At 44.4% G+C, this 16,245-nt stretch overlaps 1 protein-coding gene across 20 annotated transcripts in view; it reads left to right on the top strand.

Moving 5' to 3' along the window:
- The window catches only part of Eif4g3 (eukaryotic translation initiation factor 4 gamma 3), a 216,975-nt gene that overhangs the window by 26,474 nt on the left and 174,256 nt on the right, over positions 1-16,245 (top strand). The window lies entirely within an intron of this gene.

Below are 16,245 nucleotides of genomic sequence, written 5' to 3'. Positions count from 1 at the left end.
TTGGTTCCTGCCTGCAGCCTCCTGTCTTGAGTTCCTGCCTGTCTATGCCTCACAGTAAATGGTGAACTGAAAGAGACCCTCTCCTTCTGAGTGGTGTTTATTGTGGTGTTTATCACAGCAACAGAAACTTCACTTAGACCCTGAGTTTCAGGGAAAGTGTCTGTTGTCTTATCTTCAGTTTGCACAGACAGCAGTGTGTTGATAGTAGCCAACACAGCACTTTCAATTCGGAAAGTCTTGCCTGCATATAAAATTCTGGATTGGTGGATTTGTTCCCAAAGGTTTGAGGCACTGAGATGCATCTGTTTTGGTGTAGCTCCTGAGGAGGCCTACTGCAAGTGCGTGCCCCTCCACCCCTTCCTCTTTGGTAGTTTTGATTATTTTTATAATCTTAGACTATCATACTAAATACTAATTTTTTTTTCTCTCTAAGACAGGGTTTCTTTGTGTAGCCCTGGTTGTCCTAGAATTTGCACTGTAGACCAGGTTGACCTCTAAGTCAGATATCTGCCTGCCTCTGTCTCCTGATTGCCCCACCACAGCCAGGCTAACTTTTGCAATTCCAGTTGTTAGCATGTCAGGCCTTTTATAGTTTTTTCAGGTTAGTTTGATTTGGATTTGTCTGTCTGTCTATCTTATCTATTTCTTGTAAAAGATGTCTCATGTAACCTAGGCTGGTTTGAGACTTACTACATAGCTGAGGAGTACTTGCCTCTCTTGAGTGTTGGGGATTCCAAGTGTGGGTCAGCATTCTGGTTTTCCAAGAATTCCTAGAGGTGGAGCCCAGGGTTCCATGCCGGTCAGCATGCTTTGTGGAGGTAAGCTGCCTTTCCATGTGCCATCTCCACATTTATGTATTTTCTGAAGTAACATTAACCTTTGTGAGACTCTTTATCATGTCTTTAGAAAGTGAATTTTCTACGCAAACAAATAAGTCATATTTAATCAAAACTGAGCTATAAGTTCTCTGGCTCTCCGCTTCGTAGCTTCCTCCTCAGTAGTCCAAGGCCTGCTGGGGCCCTGCCTGGGGCACACTATAGTTTATGTGTTAAAAATAATCTGTCTTGGGCTGCTGAGGTGGCTTGCACTGCAAGCCCAGAGACCCAAGCTCAATTCTAAGAACTCTTGGTGTAAGGAGAGAACTTACTTTCAACATGTCCTGACCTCCTCATGTATCTGCATCCCTCCCTCTCCCTCCTTTTGTCTCTCTCCCTCTTCTCTGTGTCTGTCTCTCCCTCTCTGTCTCTCTCTGTCGCTGCTGCTACTACTACTAAATATATCCTGATACCCTCAGCCTCTGGGTTGCCACTAAGTCTGGCTTTATCAGTTTTTTTTTTCCTGTTAACTGTAGTTTGAATTGTCTCCTCCCCCTGGTTTTGTTTTTACATTTAGTCTTTGAAGTCAATGTTTGTAAGCACATGCATGCCATCGCACATGTGAAGGTCAGAGGACAGCTTGTTGGCAGTTCTTTCCGCTATGAGGATTCTGGGATTGAAGTGAGGTTACCATGCTTGTCTTCACTGTTGGGCTGTTTAGCTTGCCCTGTTCTTTTTTGTGTGTGTCACTCAAGTTTAGATTAAATGTCAGACACTGCATGTGACAGTAGAAGTGAAGTAAAAACTTGGGTTTAGGCCTGGATGCAGTTCTCTTGGGTCACTGGTGTGAGGTGTGAGCCTGGTTTGTTTGTCTTGTGTTGTTCTTGCCTTTAATGGGTCACAGGGTTCTTTGAAGGCCTTGGTCATAGGACACTGTTGCTTGTTCCTTGTTCTAAGATTGTTGTCCAGCTGTGTTTCTGACTCAGTTCCAGTCTTTAAAGTTACTTCAGTGTAACTCCTTAAGAAAATGTTTTTAGTTTTATTTCATTTTTAAACTCTCCTGTGTCTCTGTGAGTTTATGCTGTAGGTGTAGGTGCCTGCACTGGGCCAGAGCAGGGTGTTGGATTATTACAGGTGGTCGTGAGCTGTTGGATGTGGATGCTGGGAGCAGTGAGAGCTCCTACCCACTGAGCCATCCCTTTAGTCTCTTAGGTAGACACTGTTCACCTGGATCTGGCTCATGTTCTTGCCCCTTATTTTGTAGCAGCTAATGGTGCTATTTGTGGTTGCTCGTGGCTTCTATAGTGGAAGACTTCTGCTTGGTATATCAGTGGTGTGATTTTGTAGTCTTCCTCACATGATGAGAGTGGCATCCTCTTATTATCCTCAAAATGATAGATATTATCATTATCCTCAAAAACATATATGCTGGGCGGTGGTGGCACACGCCTTTAGTCACAGCACTTGGGAGGCAGAGGCAGGTGGATTTCTGAGTTCGAGGCCAGCCTGGTCTACAGAGTGAGTTCCAGGACAGCCAGAACTACACAGATAAACCCTGTCTCGTAAAACCAAAAAAAAAAAAAAAAAAAAAAAAAAAAACCAACAAAACAAAAAACAAAAACCCCCTATATTATTTTTGTGTGTCTGTGTGTAGGCCTTTGTGTCTTAGCGCAGGCACCCAAGGATGCCAGAAGAGGGGGTTGGGTCCCGTGGAGCTAGCTACAGGCAGTAGTGAGACTTCTGTCCTGGGAACTGAACTTAGGTCTTCTGTAGGAACACCATGTGCTCTCAGTCACTAGGCCAGCTCTTTAGTCTGCTGCATTTGTATTTTCAGGGAGAAAAGCCTCGCTGCCCTGTTTCTAAGGAGAAAAACCTAGGTGGGCTTTGTTCCTACTAGTTGGCAGGTTACTTCCTGCATTTCTGTTTTATCTGACAGGATTCTCTCCGGTCTTGACCAGCTCATAAGCACCAAAGAACCATGGGAAAGAGCTGGCAAGTGGGATGGACTGCCTAGGGCATCTGTTTGGGAGACTTGTGGCCTGCACTTTTTAAGAATCATTAAATTATGGCCAGGTGTGGTGGCACACACCTTTAATCCTAGTGCTTGCGAGACAGAGGCAGGTGGATCTCTTAAGTTTGAGGCAGCCTGGTCTATGCAGTAAGTTCCAGGCTAGTCAGCTAGTCATACTTGGTTAAACTCTGTCAGACCCTATCCCCGCTCTCCTCCCCCCCCCCCCAAAAAAAAGAAACAAACAACCCAACACAACCCCCCAGGACTAATAGAACAACAATAGCCTAACAAGAGCAGCATAAGGAATCAGTGAATTTCTAGGATTTCTTGGCCTTGCTGCCACCATTTCCTCATTGGGCTCCTGTCTGCCTTTGTTTCTTGCAGCTTCAGCTCTAGTGAAAGCTTGAGGTATTTTAGGCTGTGTGGCCTTTACCTTCAGGGTAGACAAAATTTTCTCTTCAGCTCTATTTATCTTAATCAGAAACAGAAATCTCCTAATCACCTTTGGTTTTATTCAGACTAATCTGTCTCAAATGTTATTGCAAGGACTCAGAGTTACAACCACTCCCAGAAGGATCATGGGAATTCTTGAAGTTAGGTGGAAAGGACATATATTAGAAAGCTAAGGTAACTGGAAAACAGAGAGCTTAAAAAGTCCCCAGGCCCGAGGACGGGAGACGACAAGGTGTGTCCTCACCGAGTGATGTTTGGTGCTGGTATAACAGTGTGCGGCTCACACTGACCGCTCCACCCACTCCCCCTTCTTTCTCCCTCTCCTTAGCACTCCTTGTTATTCTCGGAGAGAGCACAGTGATGTAACTGCGCTGTAGTGGCCTCCAAGTGTTCAAGTAAAAAGAATTCCCATTACTCACTCTGACATGGTTAAGCTTCCTAAGCCAGATATGCTGTGCCTGTGATTGCTGGGGAGAAGGGAGCTGTGTGACAGAGTGTGCGACAGGAGTGTGGGAACCCCTGAGCTCTCGAAAGTTTCTTTGCATTAAGTGTGGTAGACACCTAGGATGCCCTTGAACACAAATGAGTTAAGGGAGCCACTTGTGTATTCATCTGTCGTCAGCTTGCCATGTTCTGGCACTTGCATGGAGAGCTTAGGCTGTAACACGGACATAGTGAGCCATTTTCAAGGACAGCATGGGCTACACAGAGAAACCCTGTCTCAAGAAAGTAATTTTTTCTTCCTTTGCTTAACAGTTAAGAAAAAGATCACGTCTGTTGCTTTTTTTTTTTTTTTTCCAAAAATGAAAGCTTAGGTTTGGCCGGGTGGTGGTGGCGCACGCCTTTAATCCCAGCACTTGGGAGGCAGAGGCAGGTGGATTTCTGAGTTCGAGGCCAGCCTGGTCTACAGAGTGAGTTCCAGGACAGCCAGGACTACACAGAGAAACCCTGTCTCGAAAAACCAAAAAAAAAAAAGAAAGCTTAGGTTTGACTAGACTTCTGTGATTAATATCTTCTTACTGAAAGTATTAAATGCCAAGTATGGTGGCTTAACTGTTTAGGCAGAGATAAATGTCACTTTTTGTGCTTTCTTTATGAAAGCCCATCCAGAAAAATTGAAAAGCCAACACATATATAGCAGCAGATCTTTGATGGCGTAATTAGAGGTTTCAGAATTCTGAGGAAATCTCACTTCCAGGCTCCTCTCAGCCTTCTGAAGGTTCCTGTCTTACCATAAGAAGGGACCTGGATGCTTCTGGTCTCACCTCAGCTAGTTTGCCCCATCATGGGGATCAAGTACTAAGCAGACATCTCTTGACAGAACAGAGGCTTGACTTTGCTTAGGGACTGTTTTGGTAGGGAGAGTGTGGAAGAGCTGCGAGGAGACAGACAAGGAGCAGAGTAGGCAGCAGAAAGTTTGTAGAGAGGTGTACACAGCCTCTGGGGTACTCTGTTAGTGACCCCTCCTCTCATCAGGCCACGCTCTCTACAGTGCTGTGATGCTGTCATGCAATTATTATTGTTACTTTTGTTTGACTCCCTTTACTCTTATGGAAACCTTGGAGTCATTGTGACCTAGGTCAGATAAAACAATTGTAGGTTGGGCTAGAGAGATGACTGAGCGATTAAAAGCACTGGCTACTCGTCCAGAGGACCACAGTTCAGTTCTCAGTAACCACGTGACAGACAGCTCATACCTATCTGTAGTTTCAGTTCCAGGGGATCCGATACCCTCACACAGACATACATGGAGGCAAAACAACACACACAAGAAAACAGTGTTAACAAAGTTGCAGGCTCTTTGAGACCAGTGTTGAGCAACTATTAAATTCTTAGATACTTTATTCCTGAGAGAGAAAGGGAAGATACTGAAGACTGAAGGAGGAAGGCCTGACCATGTGCATGGAATAGCAGTTAGCACGGGAATCCTTGTAATTTATTTATTGAGTACTTTACTTGTTACTTATTTTATTGGTGTAGGGTTTCTCTATGGAGCCTTAGCTATTTTGAAACTCACTATATAGACCAGGCTGGCCTTGAACTCACAGATCCACCTGCCTCTGCCTCTACAGTGCTGAGATTAGAGGCATGCGCCACTATGCCTGGTTGTTTCTTTATTTTGTACATTTTATTTTGCTTCTGGGTCTGTTTGGAGGTCAGAGGACAATTTGTGAGAGTAAGTTCTTTCTATCGTGTAGGCTTCAGGGATCCAACTCAGGTTGTCAGGCTTTGGCAGCAAGTACTTTTTACCCACTAGGCAGGCAGGCTGGCTCGCTGGCTCTGGAACCCACATTTGAACTGAGTGGCTCGTGTTGTATTCATTTCCATGTTCCGTGTGTGCCTGAGTACCTGGTTTGGGCTTGTGTCTGGCCTCTGTCATTGTCCTCACGTGGGCTTGCCCTAAGCTGACATGAGAGCATTATGAAGCGAGCTTTACTGCAGGCACAGCAGCTCCACTCTGTTCACAGGCAAAGGCAGCCGCAGACCAGCCCCCAGCTGATGTGCTAAACACACTGGAAGGAAATGTTTCACACATTTAAATTGTGTTACTTGCTGACAAGAAACTGTTCAGTATTGTTGGCCTGGACTGTACTAATTGAATCACAGCTGAACCTGAATTAGTGCAAACTGGGATAGGAAAGATCTCGGGTCTGACTAGCAGTGCTGGAGTATCAGGTGTGTGAGTGTGCATTAGATGAGACGTTTCTTTGGAAAGGACCACTTCTACACTTTGCAGTTAATCTGTGATATGTGGAAAAGGTCTCTCCACTTTCTCTGACCATGTGTTTTATCCACAGTAAGCCAACCAAAACCGTCGTGTGCTCTGTGTCCCTAGGCCACTTTGCTTTCCCACAGTGTGAGGTCAGGGCGGTTTGAATTCTTTCCCTGCTTAGGTAGGAGTTGTAGGTATTCCTTGGTGTAAGGAGGTTTCTTCTTGCATATCTGGAGTGGGTGGCGTGTATGTTGTGCTAGAAACTCCTAGATGGTTGTGTTTCACCTTGTTTCTGGAACACAAGAGTTTATTCTGTGGGAGGGGTTGTGTGACAGGATAATGGCCCCGAGCCTGGCTGGGGAGTGGAGCTTGAGTGACATTAGTTGAGTCTGTGCTGAGTCTTACTGACCATGTGACCTAGGGAGAGCTGTGTAGTTGCTAAGCTGTATTGTGGATTTGTTAATAGCACCAACTATATATGTTCTTTAGGGACTTAGGTGGCAAACTTGTGAATATTGCTTAGAGAGTCTCCTTACCCAGCATTGGCTTTTGTGTATGGAGCAGATTGAGGTGAGCAACCAATCATCCGTCCATCCATCCACCCACCCACCCACCCACCCATTTATTTATCTATTTATTTATTAATTAGCGGTGCACATTCTTACTTGGCTTCAAGTTTTAGCATTTGAGCCCCTCTCCCTTTGTGCTGCTCGACGCTCAGCTGAGGTATTGAATTAGGACCTATTTGTTGAGCATGGTTGAAGCAGATTGCATGAAACATTGACAATCAGTCCAAGAATATTAATATTACAGTTTGAATTACAGTGCAGACTTTCTTTATTAAAGATGTTATTTTTAGGGCTGGAGAGGTGGCTCAGCTGTTAAGGGCACTGACTACTCTTTGCAAGGTCCTGAGTTCAATTCCCAGCAACCACAAGGTGGCTCACAACCATCTGTAATGGGATCTGATGCCCTCTTCTGGCATGCAGGTGTACGTGCAGATAGAGCACTCAAATACATAAAATAATGTTATTTATAAAGATGTTATTTTTGTTATATCTATGTGTGTACATTGGAGGACAGAAGAAGGCATTGGATCCTGTGGGTCTTTAGTTACAGACCATTGTGACCTCCCTAGTGTGGGTGCTGGGAACCAAGTGTTCTTAACCAGTGAGCCCCACCCAGCCCCAGCCTCTAACCCTGCTTTCCCCTTAGTTGTGGATATGGGGCATAGTTGAGTTGTACAGAGAGGGAGCTGGGGAAGTTAAGGTTGTCGGGTGTGGCTCACTGGGCTTCTGGACAGGTGTGAACATGGAGTGGCAGGAAGGAAACACTTGAGGGCTGAGTGCAAGATGCTTCCCGTGCTCATGTGGGGGACATCCAGGGAGCAGCTTTAGCAGATGGACACGCCCTTGTTCAGAGCTATCTGGGTTGTACTTACAGGTTTGTGACTCCAAATTGTACAGCTGGCAGGTAAGCATAGTTTGAGGCAGCTGCACTCAAACTAAAAGAATTCATAGCTGAGCAGTGAGGGAAGCTATCATTCTCATTGGAGTCTCTGTGCACTGAGGCTGGGCAGTGCAAGCTTAGCAGGGCAGTGAAGGAAGCAGTGTGTGCGCATGTGTGTGTGTGTGTGTGTGTGTGTGTGCGCGTGCGTGTGCGCGTGCGTGCTACTAGAATCATTCCACTGTAAAGCAGCCTGCAGGACCTCTGCTGGCCGAGGGTTGAGGCCTGAGTTTTTGACAGGGCTGTGTGGGAAAGGAAGCTCGCTCTTTCCTTTCTTTTCCTATTCAACTCTAGGTTCTACTAATGCTGTGTTTGCTTATTTCAAAAAATTTAACATTTGCACCTGTAATTTGAGGGAATGGAATATGTATTTATATTAAATATCTTTAAGTCTTACTATATCTCTGCTTAGTGGCTGCTTTTGTGTGTGAAGTATTTGTGTAGGAGCTGTGTTGGCTATGGACCTGTTATCTCAGCACTTGGCAGTCTGAATGAAGCAGAGGGAGGGATCATACGTTTGAGGCAAACCCAGGTTACGGGATCCTGCTTCAAAACAAAGCCAAAATAAAATAATGTCAACACACTTTGAGAACTCCCGCTTTGAACTGCTGACAGTGTGATTATAGACGCTCCATCTGTTGACTGTCCACCATGTGCTGGCCTGCTTAAGACCGTTAAACTAGCCGTGTAAATACTCCTGCAGGCCTAACACTTGAGCAGGTGGAAGCGGGAATGTCAGGAGTTAAGAAAGCCTCAATTTGTAGTCAGAGGCAGCTTGGGTTAACCAAGGCTCTGTCTCAGAAACCACATGTCTGTCATTGTACATGGATATATTGGATATGTAGACTTGGCAGCGTATTTGGAGTTGCAGTTCAGGTCTGACTTTAAAATGCACAATCTTGCCCTTATATTGCAGTATATCTTGGGTTATATGAGTTGGTGAGAATTATGTACAATTCTGTATAGTCTTGAATGTCCTGTTGGTCAGATAGATTATACATTTTTTAAACTGTTTTTTTTTAAGTGAACATGAAGTTATATGCCTGTACCCGTTTACTTAGGAGGGCAAGGTCAGGTGGATTGCTTGAGCCTAGACGTTATAGTGAGCTTCCCCCATTTCCCAAAACAAGCATATTTGTATCTTGAGTTTTGATCTGTTGGCGCATACATATTATGGAGATGATATGGCCCCCTTAGTGTTTATGTGCTGATTTTTAAAGGTGGGCTGTGCTGCTGCTAGCTTGGGGGCAGGGCCAGTTTCCTTCATGAGGGTATGGTGGCTGGAGCAGAGCAGACCTGAGCAACCAGGGACAGGAAACTTGCTGTTCAAGATTAATAAATTATACAGATTTTCCAAAGGGACAGAGCCATTTATCCGTGTATATTGTAGTTGGTGTCATTGTGTAGGAATGTAGCTGGTACAGTGAACCGGGTAACAAGCAGATACATTTACTTGTTTCCTTTTACCTTTCGAACGCTTTTTAAACTTTAGCTAGGGTCTCATTCTGTGGCCTTCACTAACCTGGAACTTGTTGTGTGGACCACGCTGGCCTCACAGCAGACCCTCCTGCTTCTGCCTCTGCCCCCCAAGGGCTGGGATAAGTCACTCCACCCACCTCATCTTAGAACCAGCTTATCCAGCTGTCCTTGTCATGTTCTTATAATTGTGAGTGACCCATAGCTTAGACATTTCTTCTCCCTTCTGGGCCTCTCTAGTCATTGGGTATTTTGGGTCATTTTAGAACATGACTAATTTCAGAAGCAGCCTTTAGAGTTGTGATCACTAATTTTAGAAGCAGCCTTTAAAGGTTGTTAGGATGTGTATTACTGTAGACATTCTCTGTAAGACACACGGGCAGCTGAGGAGTGGTGACTCTGGGGATTCAGGCTGGGCAAGTGCTTCCTGTCTCACACCCTTCCTAAAGCTTGCTTCCAGTGCCCTAGGTATGGCGTGAGGTTTTTCTTAGTGGAGATAGTGATACTTAGAAAACCCCCGAGTAGCAGAGCATGCCTGTAGAGCTCCAGATAACGGTTGTACCTTTAATTTTCTTTGCCTTGTTTTTAAAACACTTTTTATTTTGAGGCAGGGTTTTGCTATGTAGTTCTGGTTGGCCTAGTACTTACTATGGAGGTGAATGCATTTGTAGGTTATGAAACAATAAAGATGAGCCTGCAAACTCTGCATGGGCTTGGCTTTCTACTGTGGCCATCACAGAAGTTAGCTGTGTGGCCTTGAAGCGGTCACTCATCTCTCTGCCCTTTTACCCCTTTCTCGTGTTAGTCATAGCTTTACTCTGTGTACTTATTTCAGGATTCCTTCCAAATCTCTGTTGTAATTTTATATCCAGTTTACACCAGAAGATGAAGTCCACTCTTCCTTAACTCTGTCAGAAAACTTTGTAATTGCCATGGAGCTAGTACTTTAGTAAGCTGTAATTAACCTGAACTTGCAACTTGATTTGTCTCACAGGTGAGCTGTCTTAATAGTTGCCTAAAGTTAGCCATATGCATTTATAAAATCTTATGGTGAGGGAGCTTGAGAATTTCCATCCATGAAGACGGATGTGAGGCAAACCACCATTTCTGGTCTTAACCTAACAGTAGAGAGTGAGTCTTTGCTTACAGCCCCAAAGGGAATGCTGTCTCATGCTTGCTACCTGTAGCAGTGTGCATACTTGGGTTCTCCACTGGTCCATCAGTGTGCTGGAAGCTTTAGATCCGGTAGTGATCAGAACACTCGGGTCCACACCAAGGTTTGCTTACTTACTGTTTTAAAAGTGGTGAGGTTAGTGGGGTGTTGGTGGTGTCAGGTTGTGCTGTAATATGCAGCTACAGCCTTGAATACCTCCATTTTTTTCAGAGAAGTTCCTTTGGGGATGTGGCCTTCTGAAATACCTGGTGCAGGTGTTAAGCCGCCTGCTGTCCCATCAAGCAAAATTGATGGAATTATGGGTCCCAAGTTCCTCACAGATGTAGATGACAGCACATTTTGTCTCTTTTGAATGAAATGATGAGTGGGAAACAGAAATGCAGCTTCCAGAAGTCCAGAGAGACAGCCATGGGAGTCTTTCTGCTGGTCCCTATTAGACACACGCAGTAGCTGCCCGCTTGCCAAGCTTTTCAGTGGCCATGGACCTTCAGCCTAGTTGTATCGAGGAGATGTCCCCTACAGAAGCTGACCCATCTTCCTCTTCACTTGCCCTTTTTTTGTTTTTTCTTAAACTATATACTGTGACATTGAAAGGACTTGTTCACCAGAAAGACAAAAAGGGCTTTCATGGTGGGCCTCCGCAGAGCCTGTGTGGGCCTTTGTTGGGCTTGCACTGGCTGACTGCATACCACCCCCGCCATGTTGTTTGCACTTTGCATCTGTAACAGAGAAGTTTACCTCTTTATTTAATGGTACACAGTTGCAAAAGTAAAATCAAATTTTTTGAAATAAATGGAAAGTGAAGTCTTTCCTGTATTTTAATTGGGTAAGGAACCCTTTTGTGTGGAAGTGCCACCCTGTAAGCCATGGTCTCCTTAAGCTCATTTTCTGTTATTTAAAACTCAAGTATTTTGTCTTTGTGTGGATGCAGCCCCACGCTTCGTTACTGTGCTTAGTATTCATCTGTGACATACAAGAGGTGGTCAGCGTGTCAGGCGGTAGTTCAGTTCAGTTTTAAAAGATTTGTGTTTTGGTGTACACATGCACACACCTGGCATTTGAGTGCAAGTGTAGTGGAGGCCAGAGGCTTGGATCCCCCTGAAGCCGGAGTTACGATTAATTACATGTGGTTGTAAGCTGTCCGAATGGTCTCTGGGAACTGAACCTAGGTCCCCTGCAAGAGGACAATAAGCCGTCGTTAACTATTGAGCCCATCTCTCTGGTCCTGATAGTTCATGCTTTTTATATCAGAGAATCTAAAGTGGCAAACTTACCTTTTTTTTTTTTAATATTTTGAGACAGGGTCTCTGTTACAGATGCAAAGTAGTTCAAATTGGCCTGGATTCAGGATCTGCCTCACCCCTGGGATGTTAGCTGGGTGCCACCAGGCCCAGTTTAAAGATTTCTTGTAGTCTGCAAGTGGGTAGGGGTGGAGAAAGCAGGTGTGGTGGTTCAGGCCTGTCATTCTAGTCTGGGGTGACTTGAAGCCAAAGGATGGAGTCCAGGCTATGTAGTGACTTTGAAGCCAGTTTAGGCTGTGTAACAGGACTTTGTCTTAAAAAACTGAAACTAAACCAAATCAAAACATCTAAAAAAGACCAAACAAAATAGACTCTGAACCCTGCTGACTTGGCTGGCACTTATTTCAGGATGGGATTATCATAGAGTGCACACAGTGGAAATTTACCTACAAGTTACACAAACCGATGTGTAAATGAGTGCCTGAAGCTTACGGTAAAATTGTTATGTTGGCATTGGCTAAAGGATTGGGCCTCATTTTGACCTTTGCTGGGCAGAAGCCAAGTTCCTTGATCTGTTAGTTGGGTGTGTGAGTGTTTTTGTGCCTTCTCTGTGTCTTCTCAGTTACTGGATTCAGTGGTGTTGACAGTGCATGTAATTCTTTGCACTAGGCATTACTGTTTCCTGTATTTTTCCATGAAGGTCCATAGTGTTTCTAGACGTTAATGGTGACTCTCCTGGTGGCAGTCACTGATAGCAAGCGGAATAACCGAGGAGCTGAACCACATGCACCTTAGGTAGCTGGTAGGAAGAAGCCTGCTTTCTAAGGCCAATGTGTTGTCAGAAGTTTGGTAAACCTGTCTCTGTTAGTCTAGAATTGATCTGTCCGGTTTACCATCTAGGGCTACCTACACTCTCAGACTTCAAGGGTCTGTGGTGTTGGAAGGAGCAGAACTATTGGTTCTGTGCAGGTGCTGATAATGGCCTAAAGAAAACACTTGGTGCAGTGGTTGAGGCTTGTGCTCAGCCACTCGATTACCACATTGCTAGAGAGAAGGAAGAGCTGGTTGATCAGAAGAGCAAGGAGTCTTTGTTGAGCCAGAGATTTGAACTGTGGTGAGTAGAGCGTGGTTTGGGAAGGCCCCAGGGTTCAGGTGAGGCATGGTGTGGTTGGTTGTGGGCCAGAGGTTGCCACAGAGTTGCTGCCCCAGGCATACAACAGAAAGAGCCACTCATTGTTGGCTCTTTATTGAACAGCAGGCCAGAGGCCATATCAATTAGTTATTTACTCATTAATGAGGAATCATACTTCATTTCTCAAATGCACAGTGGTTTTCTGTCAGTGGGAATGAAAATTTTTTTGGATTTTGTTTGATGATCTCATCGGGTGACCATTTCTGAGTTAATGTGGCATGGCATGTTGAAGGGAGTCTCCGATGCTTTTGCTTCCTGTAACAGTGGTTCTGGCCTACTCACTACGTTCTCCTGGATGTGGAGGTTCTTGACTGTGGATGCTAGGCACGCTGGGCTCAGTCCTAGAGCCCAGGGAAAACATGGCTTTCCTAGGCAGCTTGCCTGTGCTGTGCAGAGACTGGGGCAGAGCTGTTTCTGTGTGTGTGTTTTCATTTTACTGGTGGTTTTACTAATTTCATAAATCAAAGGTTGGTAAACCCGTGGACACCTTAGGCCCACCGTATCAAGGTCACAGCCACCAAACTCTGCAGGTAGTGATTATGTGATTCAGCAATGGTTGTTCTCCAGTGAAGCACTGGCAGCAACAGGAAGACATTGGAGTTTTCCCTTAGCTTTCATGTGTCCATGTGTGTCCTGTGTCGCCTGAGTGAGGGATTGAGGTTAGCTGTATCTCACACGCCTCGACTTCAGTTTTGAGGCAGTCTCACCTGCCAGTATCGAGCCTGGGAGCCTCCTGTGCCTGCCCCTTCCGCTGCTGTCATTCCAAACCTCTCCCCCCCCCAACCCTAGGCTCCCCCCCCCCCACCTTGGCTGCTTTGTAGGTTGCTGAAGATCAGGGTTTGAATTTTCAGGCTTGTGTGACAATTCTTCAGGCACCTGTACCACAATTTTTTTTTTTTTCAAAGACAAGGTCTCTCTATGTAGCCCTGGCTGTTCTGGAACTCTTTGCCTCCTCTTGTGTGCTAGGATTAAAGGTGTATGCCACCACACCCTGTTTGTCCTTTGTTTTTCTAAATTACGGTTTTACTGTGTTCCAAGATGGCCTGGAGCAATTTATTATCCTCTTGATGTAGCCTTTTGATTGCTGGGTTTCTAGGTATGTGCTTCCTCACTCAGCAATCACATTTAATGTCTTTGATGAGACAGCAAAAGCTATTTATTTTATTAAACCCCGATTCTTTTTTTTTTTTTTTTTTTTTTTTTTTTAGTTTTTTTCGAGACAGGGTTTCTCTGTGTAGCCCTGGCTGTCCTGGAACTCACTCTGTAGACCAGGCTGGCCTCGAACTCAGAAATCCGCCTGCCTCTGCCTGCCAAGTGCTGGGATTAAAGGTGTGCGCCACCACCGCCCGGCTTGTTTGTTTTTTAAATAGAACTGTAGTTTTGTTTTAGACAGTCGACGGGGGTTTTTTGTTGTTGTTGTTGATTTTCAGAATATAAAAATGAAATCAGCATTTTTATTTGTAGAAACAGGAAGAATGTTTGTTCCTGTAACATGGGCAGTGGTGTCTCTAGCAATCCTGTAATTATACTCATCTGATTAACCAGCAGAGGAACTGAAAGCAGAAGTCCTGAGCAGCTCAGCTTCTCAGGCAGGACACTAGTAACTTTCTTGAGAACTTTTCTCCCATCGTGAGAATTAGTTCTTCCTGGAGACATAATGGCAGTTGGCAGTGCAAAAGGAAGTGTGGCTCATTCTCCATCTGCTGCAGTAATCATGGGAGAAGTCAGTGGGAAGAGGTTATTTCAGCTAAGAGGTCTTCGTTTTGAGAGAGCTGGCAGCTCAGTGAGTAGTCGTCCTGGAACTCGTTAGGCTTCTGCTGTCTATAGTGTGTGTGTGTGTGTGTGTGTGTGTGTGCGCGCATTGTGTTTATGGTATGGTATGTATACTGTGCTGTGTGTGGCAGATGTGTGCTGTATGTGTATAGTATATGTGTGTATAGTATATGTGGTGTGTGTGTATAGTGTGATGTGTATGTATAGTGTATATAGTGTGTGGTAGTATGTATAGTGTGGCATGTGGTAGATTGTGTGTAAAATGTGTGTTTGCATAATGTGTGCTGTGTATCGTGTATGTGTATAGTATGCAAATATGTATATGCAATATGTATGTATAGTGTACTGTGTGTAAAGCATATGTGCTGTGTGTATGTTTGGATTGTGTATGGGTAGATTGTGAGTCTAAATTGTGTGTGTACGCCGTGTGCATTTGGAGTACATGTGGTTTGTGTGGGGTGTGTATATGTATAGTGTGTGCACATACAGTGGATGTGGACTGAGTAGTTTGCATGTTGGGTGTGGTTTGGCTGAAGTGGTTTGGCTGTGACGTTTCAGCTCATCCACAGCACAGCATCTCCAGTGTTTTGTGGGGGGGATGTGGACAGTGTGTTTAGCTGTTGTGTGAGGTTGCTAGTTTAAGAGCTGTCTAGAGACCTGCTGTAGTCTCTTTAGACATTTTTAATGACTAAAACATAGGGTGTGTTTGTTTTGTTTTCCGTCTTCTGAGCTGGCTTCTTGGATATAAGTAATCTAATGAGTCAGCCTGTGGCAACTCAGTCATTCTTAAAACAAGCACACAACAACACAACACAACAAAAAAGCACTACTGTTTTCCTTTCATTCTATTTATTATTTTTTAAGATTTATTCATTTCATATGTATGAAATGCTTTGCTTATATGTATGTATATACATATGTATATGTTTGTATGAATGTATGTATGCAAACCATGTGCATTCTTTTCCTGTGGAGGTCAGAAGAAGGAATTAGCTCCTCTAGAGCTGCCATTAGGGACAGTTTGAGCTACCATGTGGGTATTGGTAACTGAGCCCAGACAGTGAGTGTTCTCTATTCTTCAGTCATCTCTCTAGCTCTTTGCTTTTTGAAGTAGTCTCACTGTGTAACCCTGACTGGCCTAAACTCATTCTCTGACTGTTCTTGCCTTTGCCTCCTAAATGCTGAGCTTACAGCTGCAGCCACCATACTTGTTTATGGCTCATAGCTTGTCTCCTGGACTCTCTCAGTGAATCAGAAAGAAACATTATATGAGAAGTATTAAGTATTATGTTAAGTTGAGGGAATTTTTTTTATTTGGGGTTTATAATACAATAATAAAAAGGAGTTAACTGGCTGGAACCAGGTTACAGGATTGTTGGATTTTTTTTTTTTTTAATTTGTGTCATTTGTATCTATTGTAGAAAGCCCATAACCTGGCCATGTAACAGTCTCATGCAGAGACAGTGCTGTGGCCTTTGTCACTCTCATGGAGGTCAGACTGGAGAAGCAGTTCACTTCCAAATAGCCACACCCTGGCTGGGGTGGGGCTGGGATGGCTCCTGTCTCCCAGTTTGAAGTTGAGTAAAATGATAGTCTTTTGTCTTTTAATGCAATGTCTTTTTTGTGTTCTGAAATATTTTAAGTGACTGCTGGACTACCTGGTTTTTAAAATGGGAAGCTGGTGGGTTTTTATAGAGTAATTAACTCAATTAAAAGATTAGAGAAACAACAACAAAAAATACAGAAAAAAAGGGAACAAGTGCGTTTCCCCTTTGTGTGGTTAGAACCTATTGAACACAGTCAACAGTTTTTCCAGCTTAGCCTCAAACTAAGACAGCCTCATGGGTACTGGCTGGCCTTGCTTTCTTTCCTGTGTTGCTTGCTCCTCTGT

The sequence above is a fragment of the Arvicanthis niloticus genome, chromosome 5 (genome assembly GCF_011762505.2).
Source record: "Arvicanthis niloticus isolate mArvNil1 chromosome 5, mArvNil1.pat.X, whole genome shotgun sequence".
Taxonomy (NCBI): domain Eukaryota; kingdom Metazoa; phylum Chordata; class Mammalia; order Rodentia; family Muridae; genus Arvicanthis; species Arvicanthis niloticus.
This window is presented reverse-complemented; position numbering and strand designations above follow the sequence as displayed.